Below are 21537 nucleotides of genomic sequence, written 5' to 3'. Positions count from 1 at the left end.
GTATGTATGTTCGCATGTATGATGTGTATATATATATATTGAGACAGAATTACCATCGACACACACAAGAATAGTCCTTTTAAATAGTCATTTTCTGAGTAAATGTGGGGAATTTATTGACTTGGCTTAAGGAATGACACCAGCAATATCAATAGCAATTAAAAAAAAAATGGTAGTAATAATAATAATAGAAATAAAAAATAAATAAATTTGATTGACAATAATTATTGTCATTATTACTGTCTATTATGGTGGGAATTGTTTTTATCATTATTATTATTATTATTATTATTATTATAGATACTCATCACTAATATATGATATCAATTACATAGTAATAAAAAAGGAATATTGGTCACACTCGGTAGTCGTAATAACATATGGGTATTTGGGGGTGGGATTAAATAAGTTCGTCTTCATCCCACCCCTTTTCGGGTTAAGTGCGCGGGTATGTATGCGTGTATGTTTGTATCTCCTGTTCTTTTTAACCCAATGTGGGTAAATGTAGATGTCAAAGAAATGCTTATTTTGTAAAACTCAAAATAAATGATCAATCAGTCAATATGTATGTATATGTACGTGTATATGTGTGTGTATATATGTATATGCATATATGTAGTATGTATGTGTATATATGTATACATGTGTGTGTGTGTATGTATGTATATGTGTGCGTGTATATATATGTGTATGTGTGTAGGGGTATGTATATGTATGTGTAGGTATAAATGTATGTATGTGTATATATGTGTAGTGTATATTTATTTATGTGTTAGTGGGTATGTATATAGGTATAGATCCTGTAGGCTGCGTCAGTCACAGTCAGTCAGAGCTGCGTGTCGTCAGAGTGAGCTGCAAAAAGTTTGTACCTGAGTTTTCAGAGGTGGTGTTTGTAGTTGCCATCTGCCACGCCGGTGTTTGCCAACCCGGACAGTGGGAATACCACCTCAACCGGCAACTTAGCCCCGCGACTGGACAGCAACAACGTCCGAGGCCCAACGTGGTGAATTCACTGAGGCCGCGCGCTGCGTCATTAGAGCCGCGCGTCACGAGTGCCGCTTCCCCGAGGCCTTGTGCAGTCACCGCGGATCCATCAGCGCGGAAACACCGAGGCCGCGCGGCACCAGCGCACTGCAGATCCATCCCGGTGACAAACAACACAGGCTGTTAACATCGGCGATCGACAAGCTGCTCATAAGCCGACCATGGGGCCTAAGAAGGTTCTGACAGTGGAGGAAGGTGACGATATTAAAAAATCTCTGGACTTTCTATCAGAGGAGATTTCTGTTGTGAAGCAGCAACAGAAATCAATTATGGATCTGGTGGAGGAGGTGAAGGCATTACGGCTCCAGAATGCCGAGAAAGACCGGCATCTGGTGCAACTGGAAAATAGAGTGGCTGAATTGGAGCAGTACACCAGAATCAACGACGTCATCATCACAGGTCTTCATATCAAACCACGGTCCTACGCACGGGCGGTAACAGATGAGAGCGGAGGGGAGCCCAGTGAACAGGAGGTCAGCTCTGTGGAAAAACAGGTTGCTGATTTCCTCCTATCTAAAGGTATAGAAATGGATTTAAATAACATTGAAGCGTGCCACCCTCTGCCCCGGAGAAATGACGGTGATAAACGAACCGTCATCATGAGATTCATCAACAGAAAACACAAAACAGCACTGTTAAAACAAGGAAGAAAACTGAAAGGGACAAACGTATTCATCAATGAACATCTCACCAAACGGAATGCCGACATCGCCAGGAAAGCACGCTTCTTGAAGAAACAGGGAAAAATCCAGCACACATGGACTTCAAACTGTAAAATATTCATCAAACTGAACGGATCACCAGAACAAGCAAAAGTCATGGCAATAAGGAACATCGAGGAGCTGGACAAATATGAACAATAGTGTTTCTTAAAGCGAGGATCTGGACAAATATGACCAATAAGGTATGAGGACACAAACACATCACAACACCATGACACAGACCAGAGGAACCTATTCATCTACTACCTATTCATCTACATCTGGAGACAAGAAGGATATAACTCAAAGGATTGCTGATCATGGAAAAGTAGAACTGAGAACATTTAAATACACAGACCACAATGTACTGGACTTGGAGCACGATATAGACCCGGACAATAATTTCTTCTCAAATATCAATGACAGTTGTTGCTATTATACAGATGAACAGTTTAATCGGATCATTAAAACGGATAACAAATTATCAATAATCCATTTCAACAGCAGAAGTCTATATGCAAACTTTAACAACATTAAAGAATATTTAAGTCAGTTTAAAAAAATATTTAACATAATTGCTATATCAGAAACATGGATCAATGAAGATAAAGGAATGGATTTTGAACTGGATGGATATGAATTTAATTGTGTAAACAGAAAAAATAAGAGTGGAGGAGGAGTGGCTGTGTATGTGGATAAGAACATGGATTATAAAATAGTAGACAATATGACAACTGTGATTGATAACTTATTAGAATGTATAACTATTGAAATATGTGAAGAAAAAAGCAAAAATGTATTAGTCAGCTGTATATATAGAGCACCAGGATCTAGTATTGAAACATTCACTGACTGTATGGGAAAAATGTTCTCAAAAACTAATCAAAAAACTGTGTTCATTTGTGGTGACTTAAATATTGATCTGCTCAATCCAAATAAGCATAAAATAACAGATGAATTTATCAGTATAATGTACAGTATGAGTTTATATCCAAAAATCACCAGGCCAAGCAGAATTACATCCCATAGTGCTACCTTAATTGATAATATATTCAGCAATGATATTGAGAATAACACTGAGAGTGGATTATTAATCAATGACAGTGATCATCTACCAGTTTTCATCGTTTATAATAGAAACCATCGGCGGAATCAGCCAGAGGAGAAAATAAAATACAGGCGAGTGCGGACAGAGGAAAACATGAACACACTAAAGAAGGATTTACAGGAGCAAAACTGGGAAAAGGTATACAGTGAAAGTGATGTTGATAGTGCATATGAAACTTTTTTACAAATATTTACATCATTATATGATAAAAATTGTCCAATTAAACAAGACTACAGAAAACAAAAAATCCAAGCTCGACCATGGATGACGAAAGGGTTACGAAATGCATGTAATAAGAAAAATACACTGTATAGAGAATTCATAAAACTAAAGACTAAAGAGGCAGAAAATAGATATAAGAAATACAAAAATAGATTAACTAATATTATACGGGTATGTAGGAAGGAATATTATAGTAACATATTATATAATAACAAAAACAATATTAAAGGAATATGGGATATATTAAATAGCATTATCAAAAATGGTAATAAAAAACAGAGTTACCCTCAGTATTTCATTGATAATAATGTCAAGAAGGAAAATAAGGATGAGGTAGTCAACTGTTTTAATAATTTTTTTGTAAATATTGGACCAAGCTTGGCAGAAAAAATTCCCGATTCCCAACCTGAGGATTGGGATAATAATCTCATAGAAAGAAATCCCTGTTCAATGTTCCTCACAGCAGTGGATGGAAATGAAATTATAGACATTGTGAATAATTGTAAATATAAAACATCTACAGATTTAAATGAAATTGATATGGTGGTGGTAAAACAGGTCATTGAATGGATTGTAGAACCATTAACATACATCTGTAACTTATCATTTCAAACCGGTAAATTTCCCAATCAAATGAAAATAGCTAAGGTTGTGCCGCTGTATAAGACTGGGGATAGACACCACTTCACAAATTATAGACCTGTTTCTTTGCTTCCACAATTTTCCAAATTATTAGAAAAGTTATTCAATAATAGAATAGACAAATTCATAAATAAACATAAATTACTTACTGATAGTCAATATGGATTCAGAGCACATAGTTCAACATCACTTGCATTAATAGAATCAGTTGAGGAGATTACAAACGCCATAGACCACAAATTACATTCAGTTGGAATATTTATAGACCTTAAAAAGGCTTTTGATACAATCAATCATGACATATTAATCAGTAAACTTGAACAGTATGGGATTAGGGGGTTGGTGTTGTACTGGGTGAGAAGCTACTTAAGTAACAGAAAACAGTTTGTGAAGTTGGGGGAATATACATCATCATGCTTGGACAATGCTTGTGGCGTCCCACAGGGGTCAGTATTGGGTCCAAAACTGTTTCTAATTTCTATAAATGATATTGTCAATGTTTCCAAAATATTAAAATTAGTATTATTTGCAGATGACACAAGCATCTTTTGTTCAGGGGGGGATTTGCAGGAGTTACTGAGGAGGATCAGTATAGAAATGGGAAAATTGAAAATATGGTTTGACAGAAACAAATTATCATTAAACTTAAGTAAAACAAAATACATGTTATTTGGCTATTGTAATACAGACATACAGGTTCAGTTACAAGTCGAGGGGGTAGATATTGAAAGGGTACATGAAAATAAGTTTCTGGGGGTGATAATAGATGATAAGATAAACTGGAAGACTCATATAAAACATATACAAAGTAAACTGTCAAGAAGCATTTCAGTTCTAAACAAAGCGAAACATATTCTGGACCACAACTCACTCCGCATTCTTTACTGCTCACTGGTTTTACCATATTTACAGTACTGTGCAGAGGTATGGGGTAATACTTATAAAGGTACAACACAATCACTATCAGTAATGCAGAAAAGAGCTATAAGAATTATTCATAATACTGGCTATAGAGATCATACAAATCCACTATTTTTACAATCCAAATTCTTAAAATTCACAGACTTGGTTCATTTTCAAACAGTACAAATTGTGTATAAAGCAATAAACAATTTACTTCCAGCAAATATTAAAAATATGTTTTTTAACAGATCAGGGGATTACAGTCTGAGGGGGAAATTTAATTTAAAGCATCAGTGGGCACGAACAACATTAAAAGGTTTCTGTATTTCTGTCTGTGGGGTGAGGATGTGGAACAGATTGGGAGTGGGGCTCAAGGAATGTCCAAGCATGAACCAGTTCAAACAGCGGTACAAAAATATGTTTTTTTCTGGGTATAGGGAGGAGGAAGGGTAATGAGGGTTAGGGTGTTTTTGTTTTTTGCTTCGGCTTGTAAATATATAGTATTTTGTATGTAAGTAGGTATGTGTAGGTGTATATTTATGTTTGTGTATATATATGTGTATATATGTATATGTGTATATATGTGTATGTATATGTGTATGTATGTTGATGTGTGTATGTATATATGTATGTGTATGTGTATATATATGTATATATATATATATATATATTGATATCGGTTTAGGTGTGTAGGAATCTATGTGTATATGTGGCAAAGGGTATTACTGGTTGTGGGGAAGAAGGGGTAGGGATAAATAGGCTGATGCTTCACCCTACCCCTTTTCGGACATGTTGGCTACACAGTAGGAACTTTTTTGTTGTTGTCTTTACTGATCTATCTTGTAATTGTTGTTGTATCAAATGTTCGAAATAAACAGTTTTCATTTTCATTTTCATTTTCATATATGTGAGTGTGTATATGTGTGTGTATAAGTGTATATATGTATATAATGTGTGTGTATGTATGTACGTATACAGGTATATATGCACGGCCCAAGCAGAGGGTCACCCCCTAGAGCCTGGTCTGCTTGAGGTTTCTTCCTAAGGTTTCTTCCTAAGAGGGAGTTTTTCCTCACCACAGTTGCCTAGTGCTTGCTCTGGGGGTCGGCAGGGTTAATATGGAGTGACTTGGGCCAAGTTTGTTGTGATTTGGCGCTTTATACATAACATACTTATACATGAATTGAAATGTAATTGAATATTGACGTGTATGTCTGTGTTGATATGTAGTGTGTTGTGAATTTGTGTATATGTTGTTATGACTGTTATAATTGTTGGACTCATTCTAGCAGGGGTGGGCATTGATAAGCTTTGCTTCTGCCCACACCCTTTCGGACTCACAGGCTTGTTTATATAACATTCATATTATTGGTATGTTTCTGTTCTTTCGGATTTGTGTGTGTGCCGAATAAATCCATTCATTCATTCATTCACTACGTCATTTAAAAAAAAAAAATCCATCCACATCGAACCGTATAAATGTGTTGTAATTAGTCTGCCAAACCTTTGGGTGGCAGTACTGATTAAAATTCTATCCAATCAGGAGCCTTATTCTCTTGTCATCACTTCCACAAAAACTAAAAACATGGTGCCAACCTCGTTCGTGTGGACCGATAAGGAGTCGGAATTACTTCTAACCATAGTTTTAGAATACAAAGTTAACATATATGCACACAAAAAGCGCCTGGACAATGGACAATACCAACACTTTGAGAGCAGCCATGTACCCAGACGTTTAATACTGCCATGAACACTCCTGGCCAGTAGATGGCAGTAGCGGCCTTGAAAAAATGTCAAACAAAATTCCAGATAATCCGTGTCTGCTACATTTAAGATGTGTGGAATTTAACAAACGCAAATACACTAACGTCTATAAACCCAGAGAATATATTCACAAGAGTTTTAGGCACTAGAGTTTAATGCTGTTATCTGTGGACCCTGAACAGTGTGTCTGAAATGCATTTGTCCTGTCGTGAACGTCTGAGATTACCTTATGCTACCTATAATGCATTGCTGCCTGGCACAGCATGTGCTCACAAAACCTTAAAAATTAGCACATTACTTTAAAACGAAAACATATATCTGATATTTTCACTTTATAAACTTCAGACATGACAATAATTTTAAATAACTTGTCTAAAATGAGTGGTTAAAATTTGAACCATAAGTTAAACATGTATGCCTCTGGATGACTTGGTGACATTGTGTTTATATTAGTACGGTGTTAAAGGAAATGATTATTTTTTTGGTCACCAGTTCTTCTTTGCTTACAGAGGATAGAGTGGTTTCTGTTTGCAGAGATTAGAACAACATGCTTATTAGGAAACTTTTAACAGGTAGGCCTCAACAGCTTTAACAGTTTTAAAAATGTTTTTCACTGTTCAGTTTAGTACGTTATCGGACGGTAATTCTTCGGAAGATAATTAGTCCGATATCTAAGAAGATAATCCGATAATGAAAACATTATCTTCGATAATTATCTGTTATCGGATTATCGGAAGTGTGCCCACCACTGTGTGTATATATATGTGTATATATATATATATGTCTGTTAGAAAAGTATCCGACCTTATTATTTTTTTCAAAAACCATATGGATTTGAATCACATGTGCTTACATCAGACATGCTTGAACCCTCGTGGGCATGCAAGAGTTTTTTCACGCCTGTCGGTTACGTCATTCGCCTGTGGGCAGTCTTTGAGTGAAGAGTCGCCCACCCTCTCGTCGATTTTTTCATTGTTTAGGAATGGCTCAGAGACTGCTGCTTTGTTTGATAAAATTTTTTTCAAAAGCTGTAAGGCACAACTGAGTGGACACCATTCGATAAATTCAGCTGGTTTTCGGTAAAAATTTTAACGGCTGATGAGAGATTTTGGTCTGTAAGTGTCGCTTTAAGGACGGCCCATGGTGCCTGACGGCGATCTGCGCTTTGAGGCGGCAGCGTCTCGCCGTTTCAAGTTGAAAACTTCCACATTTCAGGCTCTGTTGACCCAGTAAGTCGTCAGAGAACAGAGAACATTCAGAAGAAGTCGGCATGAGGAGTTTATTTGGACATTCCATTGTTAAAGGACATTTTGTAATGAAAGAACGTGCGGGCAGAGTAGCATGTCGGGCCGGACCCGACCGCGGGGGGTCGCGACAGGAAAAAAAACCTCAGTTGGAAAACTTAATGGGCAAGTTGGAACATGCCCAAGCTGTTAAACAATTTCTCAGTTACTCACTTGTTGAAAGCCATCAAAAGCCACCTGAATTTTACAAATGGTTTTCAACACGGAGGTGTTTTTCCTGTCGCGGCACACACAGATTTTGCGCGCACGTCTTTCATTACAAAATGTCCTTAAACAGTGGAATGTCCACATAAAGTCCTCATGCTGGCCTCTTCTGAATCTTCTCTGTTCTCTCACGACGTCCTGGGTGAATTAAGCCTTAAATTAGGATGTTTTCAGCTCGAAACAGGCCGACGACGGCGCCTGGAAACGCTGCGCGACGTCCCGCTCCGTGGGAAGTCCTTACACCGACAGAAACACCCCATAATCTCTCATCAGCCGTTAAACTTTTCACCGAAAACCAGCTTAATTTCTCGAATAGTGTCCACTCGGATATTCCTCACAGGTCCAGAAAAATTTTTGATAAAGCAACGCGCGCCGTCTCGAGCAGCGTGTGAAACAAAGGAATTCAGCCGAGAGGGCAGGACCACATCTCACTCAAGGCCTGCCCACAGGGAAATGACGTCACCGACACGCGTGAAAAAACTCACGCATGCGCATGAGGGTTCAAGCATGATTGGTGTAATCGCACGTCATTTAAATCCATATAGTTTAAAAAAATAAGTAATAAGTGTCGGTTTCTTATGTAATACACCTCATGTATATATATATATATATATATAGAGAGAGAGAGAGAGAGAGAGAGAGAGAGAGAGAGAGAGAGAGAGAGAGAGAGAGAGTAGTGTTCAGAATAATAGTTTTGAGTATATTTCTTATTGTTACATGGGAAACAAGGTACCAGTAGATTCAGTAGATTCTCACAAATCCAACAAGACCAAGCATTCATGATATGCACACTCTTATGGCTATGAAATTGGGCTATTAGTAAAAAAAAGTAGAAAAGGGGGTGTTCACAATAATAGTAGTGTGGCATTCAGTCAGTGAGTTCATCAATTTTGTGGAACAAACAGGTATGAATCAGGTGTCCCCTATTTAAGGATGAAGCCAGCACCTGTTGAACATGCTTTTCTCTTTGAAAGCCTGAGGAAAATGGGATGTTCAAGACATTGTTCAGAAGAACAGCGTAGTTTGATTAAAAAGTTGATTGGAGAGGGGAAAACTTAGAGGAGAAGAGGTTACAAATTGCCAAAGAACACATCAACTAGTCTAAAGAGAAATGGAGGAATATTTTGTGGACTGATGAGAGTAAAATTGTTCTTTTTGGGTCCAAGGGCCGCAGACAGTTTGTGAGATGACCCCCAAACTCTGAATTCAAGCCACAGTTCACAGTGAAGACAGTGAAGCATGGTGGTGCAAGCATCATGATATGGGCATGTTTCTCCTACTATGGTGTTGGGCCTATATATCGCATACCAGGTATCATGGATCAGTCTGGATATGTCAAAATACTTGAAGAGGTCATGTTGCCTTACGCTGAAGAGGACATGCCCTTGAAATGGGTGTTTCACCAAGACAATGACCCCAAGCACACTAGTAAACGAGCAAAATCTTGGTTCCAAACCAACAAAATTAATGCCTCGCAGATGTGAAGAAATCATGAAAAACTCTGCTTATACAACTAAATACTAGTTTAGTGATTCACAGGATTGCTAAAAAAGCAGTTTGAACATAACAGTTTTGAGTTTGTAGCATCAACAGCAAATGCTACTATTATTGTGAACACCCCCTTTTCTAATTTTTTTTTACTAATAACCCAATGTCATAGCCTTAACAGTGTGCATATCATGAATGCTTGGTCTTGTTGGATTTGTGAGAATCTACTGAATCTACTGGTACCTTGTTTCCCATGTAACAATAAGAAATATACTCAAAACTTGGATTAATCTTTTTAGTCTCATAGCACTACTATTATCCTGAACACTACTGTGTGTATATATATATATATAATCATAATAATAATAATTATTATTATTAATAGTAGTAGTAGTAGTACAGAAGCATTACTCACACACAGAAGCTATGATTCTCACTTATAAGTGATGCGCTTATCTGGCAGGCACATAAGGCACAGCTTGATGAAACTGGCATGCTGTTGTACTAGAGCTGTGTGTACATGAGGTGGAAAAACTAACAGGAACAGTTAACAGAGTATGATATTACAATGTAGTGCTACAAGGAAAAACCACCAGTAGCCTCACAAACTGTTATCTCAAATATGAAACGCATTCTTAAAAACTAAAGTGAGACAAAGGCCAGATTTGTTGAATCTGTGCTATGTTTGGCCAATACCAATATTTAAAATAGTTTGAGACCCATCCTGGAAAATGTAAAACACATTTATCAGTGTGCATCCAAGGCTTTATCGCTGCTGATCTCAGCCTGCTGTGGTCTGTGTAAAGGTCTGCAGTATTGTGTACTAACCCGTCTTATTTCAGTGGTGTTTGCCTTCACCGACCAAAAGGCAATATGAGAATATAAGGTTTGGATTCATCTTACCCAAGGCTTCCCGGGAGGAAACCAAGAGACAACAGAACCTATAAGCAATTTAGCAGCAATACCCCCCTTCCCCTCCATCCTCTCTGCTCCTGTTTCTCATCATTTTCTGCTTCCACACCTTAAGATTATTTCGGCAGCTTTGTCATCTGCAGCACTACCTCTAAAGCTCTCACACCTTCCCTCCCTCTTTTCATCCCTCCCAGACATCTCTCCCATGCTCTGATGCACTATGCCTACATATATCAAGCACTAATAATATGAAAGGCCAGGGAGACCCAAGACAGCCAAGGTAAGTGGATCTGTCAGATCATTTTGCCCCTGTCCTCCAATTTATTCCTCTACTGGATTTCCTGGTTAAACTGTAACAGCCCAATGGACAGGAATAGGTTGAAAGTAGGAAAGTAACAGCGATAGTGATACATAGAGTCAGAAAGACTCTGTGGTAGTGACGGTGGGTGACTTAAAATGGAGTAAGTGGGTATTATCCCTTCTGGGAAATGGTTTTCAAATGACAAACTCTCATTACTAAAATTCAGTATTTTTCAACATTTTGTTAGACTTTGCCAAAATTGGATATGCACCCTATAAAATGTAGTGAATGAATGAATCATCTTTAATGTATTCGGGGACCCAGTTTGTGACATTTTGATGCAAAACCCTTGTTGTGACTGAACGACAAATGTATTGAGTTGAGTCACTCCTTTGTGTCATTTAGTGAGGCAGAGGGAAACATTAACCATAAACCAAACATAGATAAATGTTTCCTGCTGTGCTGACTGATGACGAGGGAGCCAAGCAAATAGCTTTGTATGTAACAAATTTGTAAAAATTAGGCCACTGTCTGTTAACGTGCTACCCCATGTGTCACTGAATGATGTGAAGGGGCTACTCAAATCCTCACATACTGATGCAAAAGGTTACTGACCAAGTATAGATATGTCAAGAGTCTGGAATCAGAATGTGTAGTCATCTTGTGTGTCTCTATATTTACTCTCACACATCACTCATCTTCAACCGCTTATCTGGGATCAGGCCACGGGGTAACAGCTCCAGCAGGGGACCCCAGACTTCCCTTTCCCAGGCCACATTGACCACCTCCACTGGGGGTTCCCGAGGCATTCCCAGGCAAGTGTGGAGATATAATCTCTCCACCTAGTCCTGGGTCTTCCCTGGGGTCTCCTCCCAGATGGACGTGCGCAGAGGGCATCCTTACCAGATGCTCAAACCACCTTAGCTGGCTCCTTTCAGCGCAAAGGAGCAGCGGCTCTACTCTGAGCTCCCCATGGATCGCTAAGGGAGACACCAGCCACCCTCCTAAGGAAGTCCATTTCTGCCACTTGTACCCGTGATCTAGTTCTTTCGGCCATGACCCAACCTGCATGACCATAGGTGAGAGTAGGAACGAAGATTGACCAGTAGATGGAGAGCTTCGACTTCTAGCTCAGCTCCCCTTTTGTCACAATAGTACTGTAGAGCAAAAGCAATACCGCCCCTGCTGCACCAATTCTCTGGGCAATCTCACGCTCCATTGTCCCCTCACTTGTGAACAAAACCCTGAGGAAGCTGAACTCCTTCACTTGGGGCAAGACCATATTCCCTACCCAGAGTAGGTAATCCATCAGCTTCCTGCTGTCTAGGGAGTTCAAACTGGTTACATTTTGGTGAACGTTTGATGCAGCAATACAAAAATAAACTTTGTTTTGCTTATGTAACATACTGTATACCCATCTGCCATCTGCTGGACATTTCTGGTAGTAATGCAGGGAATAATCTCATCATATATATAGCCCATGGCCTCGATTCACCCTAATTAAATAAATACATTAATGCTGTCTCAACAACAACCTGAGTTTTGAACTGCAGACAAAGACTGTGTTTTCCCTCTCAGTTGAGAATTTCCTGAGTCATCTGGTGATCTGAAGATAAGCTTGGAGACATCCCCCATGGGCCAACACTGTGCTTAACGGCAAAACAGAATTGTATCTCAAAGTTCTCCAATTAGCCCTTACCTGGTTTAACGGTTGAATTTTCCGTCACTATGAATTACATGACATTATAATGGCTTCACGTCAGAGTTTGAGCTTCTTCGGGCCAGAAGAACCCACCTTTATGGCCTCACGCCAAGGCCAGACCCTCTCAAGACTGCAAGACAATATTCCTTCCACGATAGGAGTGGCCATAAACTGTGAGTCTTGACAATCAGCTTTTATCTTTAGATCTAAGCAAAGGAAAATACCTTTTTGTTTAAAATAAAAGAATGCATCAGTATTATTTTATTCATATATAAAAACTTCTAATGATGTTTGTGTTGATTCATCAAACAAAATGCTTTGGATATAATCATTCCATTTTATTATTATGTGTTCCTTGTAACTGATGTGCGTTTAAGTGTGATATTTCTGCATTATCAATATGTTGATGGTGAAATATTCTGTTTTAACCAAATGGAGTGTTTGAGTCACTATTAATAATGGGTATCCATTCGAGTGTCTCAGAACAAATAGTATGCCCAAAATAGTTAGTGTTTAAATAGTTGAATCATTTGGGTCTGCCCTGTGAACACATGAAGTATTCTGTGAGATTACACACCCTAAATGGGTGGAGTTTGGTGATGTCAGTCCCCCTTAAAAAGTTATAACAGAGTGCTGCTCTCTCTTCGCTCTTCCTCTCTCTTGTCTCTTCACCTTTTGCAACTCTCTTCCTTTCTTTAAAAGACTTAATTATTTTTGGGTCAACAAGGCCCCATGCTAAGCTAATATAGCTGAAGCTACCAAATCAAATCAAATCAATTTTATTTATATAGCGCCAAATCACAACAACAGTTGCCACAAGGTGCTTTATATTGCAAGGCAAAAGCCATGCAATAATCACAGAAAAACCCCAACGGTCAAAACGACCCCCTGTGAGCAAGCACTTGGCCACAGTGGGAAGGAAAAACTCCCTTTTAACAGGAAGAAACCTCCAGCAGAACCAGGCTCAGGGAGGGGCAGTCTTCTGCTGGGACTGGTTGGGGCTGAGGGGAGAGAATCAGGAAAAAGACATGCTGTGGAATACAGCAGAGATCAATCACTAATGATTAAATGCAGAGTGGTGCATACAGAGCAAAAAGAGAAAGAAACAGTGCATCATGGGAACCCCCCAGCAGTCTAAGTCTGTAGCAGCATAACTAAGGGATGGTTCAGGGTCACCCTGATCCAGCCCTAACTATAAGCTTTAGCAAAAAGGAAAGTTTTAAGCCTAATCTTAAAAGTAGAGAGGGTGTCTGTCTCCCTGATCCAAATTGGGAGCTGGTTCCACAGGAGAGGAGCCTGAAAGCTGAAGGTTCTGCCTCCCATTCTACTCTTAAAAACCCTAGGAACTACAAGTAAGCCTGCAGTCTGAGAGCGAAGCGCTCTATTGGGGTGATATGGTACTAAGAGGTCCCTAAGATAAGATGGGACCTGATTATTCAAAATCTTATAAGTAAGAAGAAGAATTTTAAATTCTATTCTAGAATTAACAGGAAGCCAGTGAAGAGAGGCCAATATGGGTGAAATATGCTCTCTCCTTCTAGTCCCCGTCAGTACTCTAGCTAGTACTCTATTATATTATTCAGTACCCTGGAATTAACTGAAGGCTTTTCAGGGAACTTTTAGGACAACCTGATAATAATGAATTACAATAGTCCAGCCTAGAGGAAATAAATGCATGAATTAGTTTTTCAGCATCACTCTGAGATAAGACCTTTCTAATTTTAGAGATATTGCGCAAATGTAAAAAAGCAGTCCTACATATTTGCTTAATATGCGCATTGAAGGACATATCCTGATCAAAAATGACTCCAAGATTTCTCACAGTATTACTAGAGGTCAGGGTAATGCCATCCAGAGTAAGGATCTGGTTAGACACCATGTTTCTAAGATTTGTGAGGCCAAGTACAATAACTTCAGTTTTATCTGAATTTAAAAGCAGGAAAGTAGAGGTCATACCACATGGCATTCATTCTTTGTTTTATTCGTGTCTCAGTTTTTGAGAATTTTAACCTGATGCTTTAAGGTGCGTCAAGTCTTTCGTAGTTTTAAGAGAAATTCTGATCTGAATTTTTCAAAATAATAGCAAATTTACAGAAAAGCGACTTTACTTTTGTGTCGGCTATTTTTCCAACGCTCGTAAAGTTTTATGTTTTTTCTAAATCCACAAGGACTTTTAATCTGGCTCCAACAAATTTTTAAAAGCTACCAGAATCCATTTTCAACAAACGCCTTCCACCTCTGGGGTCCAGCAAGCTGACGACCTGACTGCAAGCAGCCATCCTGTCGGTAAAGCCAGCTGACACAAGCCTTTGGGATCACCCAGGGAGACCACTGAATTAATACCTGACTCAAGTGAGCACGCTGCAGAACCTACATCAATGACGGACAGATGGATTGTCCGAACCACCTTTTCAATGGACCAGCTAAGTGACCCAGTTAAAGGTTCCAGAAAAAGGGTTTGTTGCCAATGGATACAAAGAGACTTCTCCTTATCATTATTATTATTATTATTCTTTTTAAACATATTCATATGTTTGTTTAATAATTTTATGAAAATTAATTGGCTTCAAATTCCATCACTAAATTCTAATCAGTTTTATTTACTTAAAGTCTTTAAGCTTCATCTCTCTTTCTTTCACATCTCATGAGTTAGTAAGAATTGTGTCCATAAATGAACTTATTTAATCACTGTCCACAAAAATGCCAGTAAACTGTTCATTTCTTGTATACCTGTAAATAAATTGTAAATATTTCTGTGTAGTTCATTTGGTGTTCAGAAGGAAACCTTTGGTCAATCGTATCGTAAAATTCAGACCCCAGACTGATTCATTCAATTGAGACTGATTGATTAATTTGAGACTGATAAATTAATGAATGTTTAAATTAAAGTACCTATGCTTCAAATAGGTTGTGCCCCGAGTAAATTAAATATTAAATAATAATTATTAAACCCTAAAATTGTTAATTATTTATTTTGGAGTTTAACAATACCTAATTACATTTTATTTTGGTGCTCCCACGTGAGCTGGTCCAGAATTGACCAATTTGTTACATCTTTATGGTCCCCCGTTGTGAGACCTGAATATTTGCTACACATACATGGTCAAAATTACAGGTAGGAGCACACGTAGTTGAAGTTACATGTAGCATGAAAAGATCTTGGTTTTTTTTTTTGTGTGTGTGTAACTCTTTTATTTCCAAAGCTTAAGTCTGGTAGCCACCAAGGCTGATGCTGCTTGTTTAGCATTTGCTTGAATTACGCCCTTAAGTGCCTAATAATTCAGGTCAGGTCAGGGTTGGGAGCATGCAATTGTGCTGTGCACTGCCATATCCACTCCATTACAAGACCACCAAGTCAGACAACTGGTCCATCCTCAGTTCTCTGAAGTAACCATCTATTTGCTGCATCCAGGTGAAAAGCGGGCATCCCATTGGCCTTCTCTACCACAACACTGGCGCATTTGAATCCTGGATCATGCACAGAGAAATTCACCACATGGTGAACATATTTTTACTGATGTTCCCTCACCATGCAATACTCCTCCTCTCCCTCAGTAACTGTTTGTATGACACAGTCATTCCGGCTTCACCCAAGGATCCTTTGAAGAGTCCTAGCACCAAAGACATCTTGTTGTCACCTTAGGTCACAACCCTACAGTAAGCGGGAGGCACTAGGACCGTAATGATCGGTATTGAATTTCTCGCTTTGTTAGTTCATTATTTAGTGTTGCCAATAAATGACTGGCAAATATCTTCCAGGAACAGTACAGTGGAATATAACAGTTCTTTTGATAACGTTTGTTCTGTAGTTCACACAGAATCATAGTGACGGTGGGTGGAGGTGCCATTACCAGCATCCTATTTTTCTGTTCACCATTTCCTTTGTTGCACACACACTGATAAATTTAACTGCCTTGTTAACAACAAAACAAGGAACCAACTGTGTGTTTGTTCATCTGGCATTTATAAGTTTGAGAAAAAAAAAAAGATGAAGCAATATTATGTGGGACCTGCAGTGGCTAAATAGACAGTTTGCTTTCACTCTTAAGCTTGATTCTGACTTCCTCATTTAACCATGATCTCCTTTGCAGCACCTCCCCAAGCGACCTGCCATCTTAATCAAAGCCACATCCGTACATGGTCCTGCGAGTGACGCAATCAAGCAAGCAAGCAGTGAGCAGTAGCTGTGGACATCTCAAAGACAGAATCTGTCAGCCTCACAGATGCTGATCTTGATGAAACCTGTCAGTCATACAGGGTTATTGTGAGAAGATGAAGAACTGAAATTTCACACTGATCCGTTTAAAGATTTCATGTTCTATTTCCCCAAAAAATATCTTGAAGGATAAGTTTGCTCAGTCATAATAAAACATTGTTAGCAAGCCAGCCTCTGAGTGGACTACTCAACTTTGCCAATTGCACCATATGGGAGAAATCCTGTTTTTTGATGAAAAGGAAATACCTGAGAATCAATGGAGCATCTGTATTTGAGCTCAAAATCAGCTTCAAACCATGTTTAGGTATTGTAGTTACTCATGCATTCTTGGGTTTTTATAATATGTTGGTGGAGATATTATTCAATATTTATAGTCCCAATAGATATATAATAATACTGCTGGTAATCATGCTGTAATTTTCCATTGAAGTTTCAAATAATAACTAAAGAATAACTAAAGCATTCCTGTGTAACTCATGAAAGGACAGACGCACGTGCACAGATTGGTTTAAATGCTATATGGCCCAAAAGTTCATATGCTGGAGACACCAAGTATATGATTATACAGATACATTTTGGAATAAATTGGATAAGGGGTACAGACGTTATCCTGCTGAAATAAAAATGTGAAGGACAGAAACATGCACACACAGGCAAAGTGGGATTCTTTATTCCTGCAGGAGATATTACACTGACTACAAAATAGGTTGCTCAAGTTATGTCTTTGCTATTCTGACTGTACCATAAGAAGTAAGTTCTTTGGGCTTGTCTGTTTTCTTTGCCCTGGGTCGCCACTACAGATATGCTGTACATTGGTTTGGCACAAGTTTTACACCAGATGCTCTTCTTGACCTATTGCCACCCTCATGTTGAAAATGGATAAGGGTGGTCTTGAACTGGGAACCCATAAACTCACAATGGGTCTAAAGTGATTCTTGCCAAAGAGGTTTCTATCAAGGATAAAAAAACAATGCAGACTCCACTTACAAATTGAAGGATTGCTCAACTTTGGTGGATGTATGTGCTCTGTTGTCTGGTTAACTGTTTGGGACTTATATGGATTTAGAATTCCGTGTGAACAACAAAGGACACAAAGACACAAAATAAAAATATTGCAGTCTGAATTTAACTTCCCCTTTAAAAGGCCTTTTTTAGGACTGCTTTAATTGGTTTTAGTGGAAGAAATAATCTCAAGTAGCACCTGGGCTAGTTTTATGAAAATGTGTTTCTCCATAACAATGACAGCAATAGTCTACTCACAAGATGTCCTCTGCCCGTCTGCAGCAAGCACAGGCCCTTCCTCTGGTGTGCGCCTTTCTGCTTAGCGTTGGCGTTGCTGAACACCGCCACAATCCCGGCCTCTTTGTCACAAGACTGCTTTAATTGGTTTCTTTTGGCAACCAGAGAGAGTGCAGTCGAAGGCGGTCAGACAAATGGAAAGCTGTGTCACTGGCAAAATCCAAACTCCGGACAGTGTCACATCCTCAGGCCTGGCCCCTGAAGAAAAAGAGCAAAAGAGATGCGAGTAAGAATGGGCCTCCTCATCCTGACACAATGAGGGGCATTGAAAAACAGGAATGAGCAGGATGGCAGCTGGGCGGAGACGGTGCCACGCTTTAACAGACATCGGGTCATTCTCAGTGCCTCGGTGACAGAATTTATTTTTGCATCTGGACAGCTGTGAGGGATGATAATCATTTTGTGTTCCCGTTGCTCACAAGGCAATGATGAAGTTATGCCCTGTCTGACAGAAAAGCAATGAGATATTTGTTTTTGCCTTCATGGGGAATTTCTTTTCAAAATTACACCCATTATAGTTGACTCACACAGGTAGCAAACTTATGCATGACAACCATCACAGCTTTGAAAAAAATACTCTGCATAACAAAGAAAAGTATGTGATCATACATATTTTTCTGTGTAATAAACATGTTCCATAATTTAAAAAGGCTAAAGTAAGCAATCGATGACTGCATTTAAAAGTGTCTGTAAAAACACAATCCTTAATGGACTCTTTTGGCCCAATGCCACCCCAAATGTTGAACAGGCTCTGAAACATCTCTAGTCTTCTTAAATTAAGCCCACTGTGTAGTTCAGTGAAGCCCCAACCTCCAGTCCTCAAAAATTAAGCCAATGCAATGGGGCCAAAGCTGCTGGCTCAGAAGTAGTTCACTCCCTTGTGAAACCCATGTTAAAATTCTTACAGCAGAAACAAGCATGTTTACAGCCTGGTACAAAAAAAAAAAAAAGATTTTGGTCCCGAAAGCTAGTTTCCTCATTCAGCCCAGTATGTTTCTGTGTGTAGTTTCTTTCTTCTCCCCTTTTTTCCTACGACTACTAAAATATGCTGCTTGTACCACTGTCCTTTATACCCAAAAAGCAGTATCTGTAGACCTGAAGGTAGTGTCTGGATGTAGTATTATAGGCTGCTTAGTGTACCGAATAGAGTATTTCCAAAACTTTCCCTACCTTTCTAAAGGCCTGATAAACTGCCACAGCTGGGGGCTGGTTGGTTAGAAATTACAGCAGTCAACTAAAAGCTGAAATTAACAAAACGTAGCCACCCATAGTTAAAATTATGAACTCATGATGTCGGAACATCATTTAGAAATAATGACAACTAGGAACCTGAAGTACTTGAGTCCTACCCTTCACCATAGCTGAATGTTGACATGTGGGATAGGAGTTGGACTACCAAGATGTATATTGAGGATTACCAAGATGTAAATTCCAGGTCTGTCCTTTACACTAAGTGTCTGTGTCCCTGGACGAGACATGTCATCTGTTGGCATTCTATCCAGGGTGACCCATAGACTCTCACCCACTTCGTGCTACCATATCCATGGATAAACACCAGCTCTCAGCCTGAGTACAACAAATTTCTTCTTCCTGAGTGAAATGAGTATTAACACATATGATTTCAGACCTCATCAGACAGCACTTGTATAAGCTTGTTGAGTGGTGACCTTTAAAAGCTTGAGTCCGAACATCAAATACTGTATATTTTATTAAACCTGATCTTCTCTCTCGCCCCCTCAGTCTTCATAATCCTGTCATTTTGTAGAACACTTGGTTCTTTGATTGACTCGCTCCATAAATAAATGCTTCAATATTTGAGAAGGTGCGCTCCAAAGCGTTTCTTCATTAAATGATTGTTTCATCCTACACTCTCTCTGCGGAAGAAAATAAAGACAGAGCGACAAAGGGAAACGTCCATCAGTGCTAAACTATGGGTGTGCAGATATAAACAGCAATTTGACAACTTATTCACACTATCGGCTATTAATAGCTGCCATCCTCTGGGGAGAATCACTTCAAAATGTTCCAAAATGAGGCAAACACACCAGCTGCACATCTCGCTCGCCACACCACAATTCCTCTGCATAACTCCCCGAGCTACCGTTCTCCATTATTGATGAGACTTCCTCTGTCTGCCTCATCTGCCACAGTGTCGCTTGCACTCGCCCGTGGGCAGCCGCTGTGTTAGTGATGACCAGCTGATGCCACGTGAGAAAACTAAGACAAGGATTGAGCACGTTAATAGTCTATCGACAAGACGTAATTCATAGGGTGCAGGTTTGTTATTGTTCTAATCTAAATTCTACAGAGTGATCATTAGGGAAAAGGGTAATTAAGTTGAAACTGTGGGGAACAGACCTTCTGTACGAACAGCTGACTCACAAATTCTGGACCTGAGCTCCAGGATTTAAAATATTCTCTGCGGTGCCAAATGGCATCAACAAAGGAACCCAGCTGGAAACATGCAGGGCTAGCAAAGTGAGGAAATAACAAGCAGTTTCACTGTTTTCTTACAAACAAGATGTTTGTGTTGTATTAAATGCATTGTATTACTTTTATGTTGCTGCTTTCATTGTTTTTAATTAGTTTTATATTGGTGTGATCATTTCAACAACTTTTCTTGTCAGATCCCTTACAAATCAAGCGTATTTATATTTTAATTTTCATCACCACTAATTCTACTACTACGGCTGCTACTGTGATGACAGTGTGTACTACTACTTTTATTACTAGTGTTATTACTACTAAATTGACAACCCAGCATGCAAATTTTCTACAAGTACTCATCTACTAATTCATGAGGTCTTTTTTGTTGATTGGTATAGTACAAATATTTGAGATGCTACAGAATTTCAATATTTTTAATAAAATGGAATACTTGATAATGTGTGTTGTTTGCCCTCCAGCTGTTCCCGTTCATTTAGGGTTGCCGCAGATGATCAACCACAATTCCACACTGGGATTTGATACATTTTATGTCAGATGCTCTTCCTGATGCAAATCCAGTTTTAAATGGAGAAACACACACAGCTCCTGGTCTTCTGAAGTAGTCTCTCATCCAAATACTAATCATGACCCACCCTGCTTAGCTTCTGACATCAAACAGGATCAGGCTTACACAGAGCAGACTAGCTGCTAATAATTGAAAATATAATGCTTGATATTTTGGTTTTCTTCAGTGTGTCAACAGAAAATACAATTTGAAATTAATTATCCCTGCTCCAAAAAAGAAAAACAGGAAAAAAACAATAAATATGTAAGGTTTGTTTTATTTAATTAACAAAATCGATAATTGAGTTATGAGCCTCCTTTTCAAATAAAAAAAATAGATCAATCAAATTTAAATTCAATGATCTATTTATCAATACACTACCCAGTAAAGAGACAGTTGTAGATGATCAACTGTATGTAACATTTTTATATATATAAAAAAAACATCTTAAACAATTTTCTTATGAATTGCAGGAGACTATCTAAAAGCAATTATTCATATTTTTTACATAAAATAATTCATATGATTTTAAGAGTAGTAGTAGTAGTAGTAGTTAGTTTTTGTATTTTGTAAGTTTTCATCATTTAAAGGGTTTTATGCACTTTTAATGGGCATAGGCCTTTCTGCACAGTATTTTAGTGCACTTTAGTGAAAAGCAAAGTAAAATGTATATTGTATGTTATTGTGAATTGTTGTGCTATTACATAAACACATGACATATTTTAAATAATACAT

At 38.6% G+C, this 21537-nt stretch overlaps 1 protein-coding gene across 4 annotated transcripts in view; it reads right to left on the bottom strand.

Moving 5' to 3' along the window:
- The window catches only part of b3gat1a (beta-1,3-glucuronyltransferase 1 (glucuronosyltransferase P) a), a 432840-nt gene that overhangs the window by 218654 nt on the left and 192649 nt on the right, over window positions 1–21537 (bottom strand). For all 4 annotated transcript variants that reach the window (XM_034167983.1, XM_034167985.1, XM_034167986.1 and 1 more), the window contains exon 2: window positions 17772–18008. The gene's annotated coding sequence lies outside the window, so the exon portion shown is untranslated. The remainder of the gene's footprint in view (window positions 1–17771; window positions 18009–21537) is intronic.

The sequence above is a fragment of the Thalassophryne amazonica genome, chromosome 4 (assembly GCF_902500255.1).
Source record: "Thalassophryne amazonica chromosome 4, fThaAma1.1, whole genome shotgun sequence".
Lineage (NCBI taxonomy): Eukaryota > Metazoa > Chordata > Actinopteri > Batrachoidiformes > Batrachoididae > Thalassophryne > Thalassophryne amazonica.
Note: the sequence above shows the minus strand (reverse complement) of the source record. Positions and strands in the feature narration are given on the sequence as shown.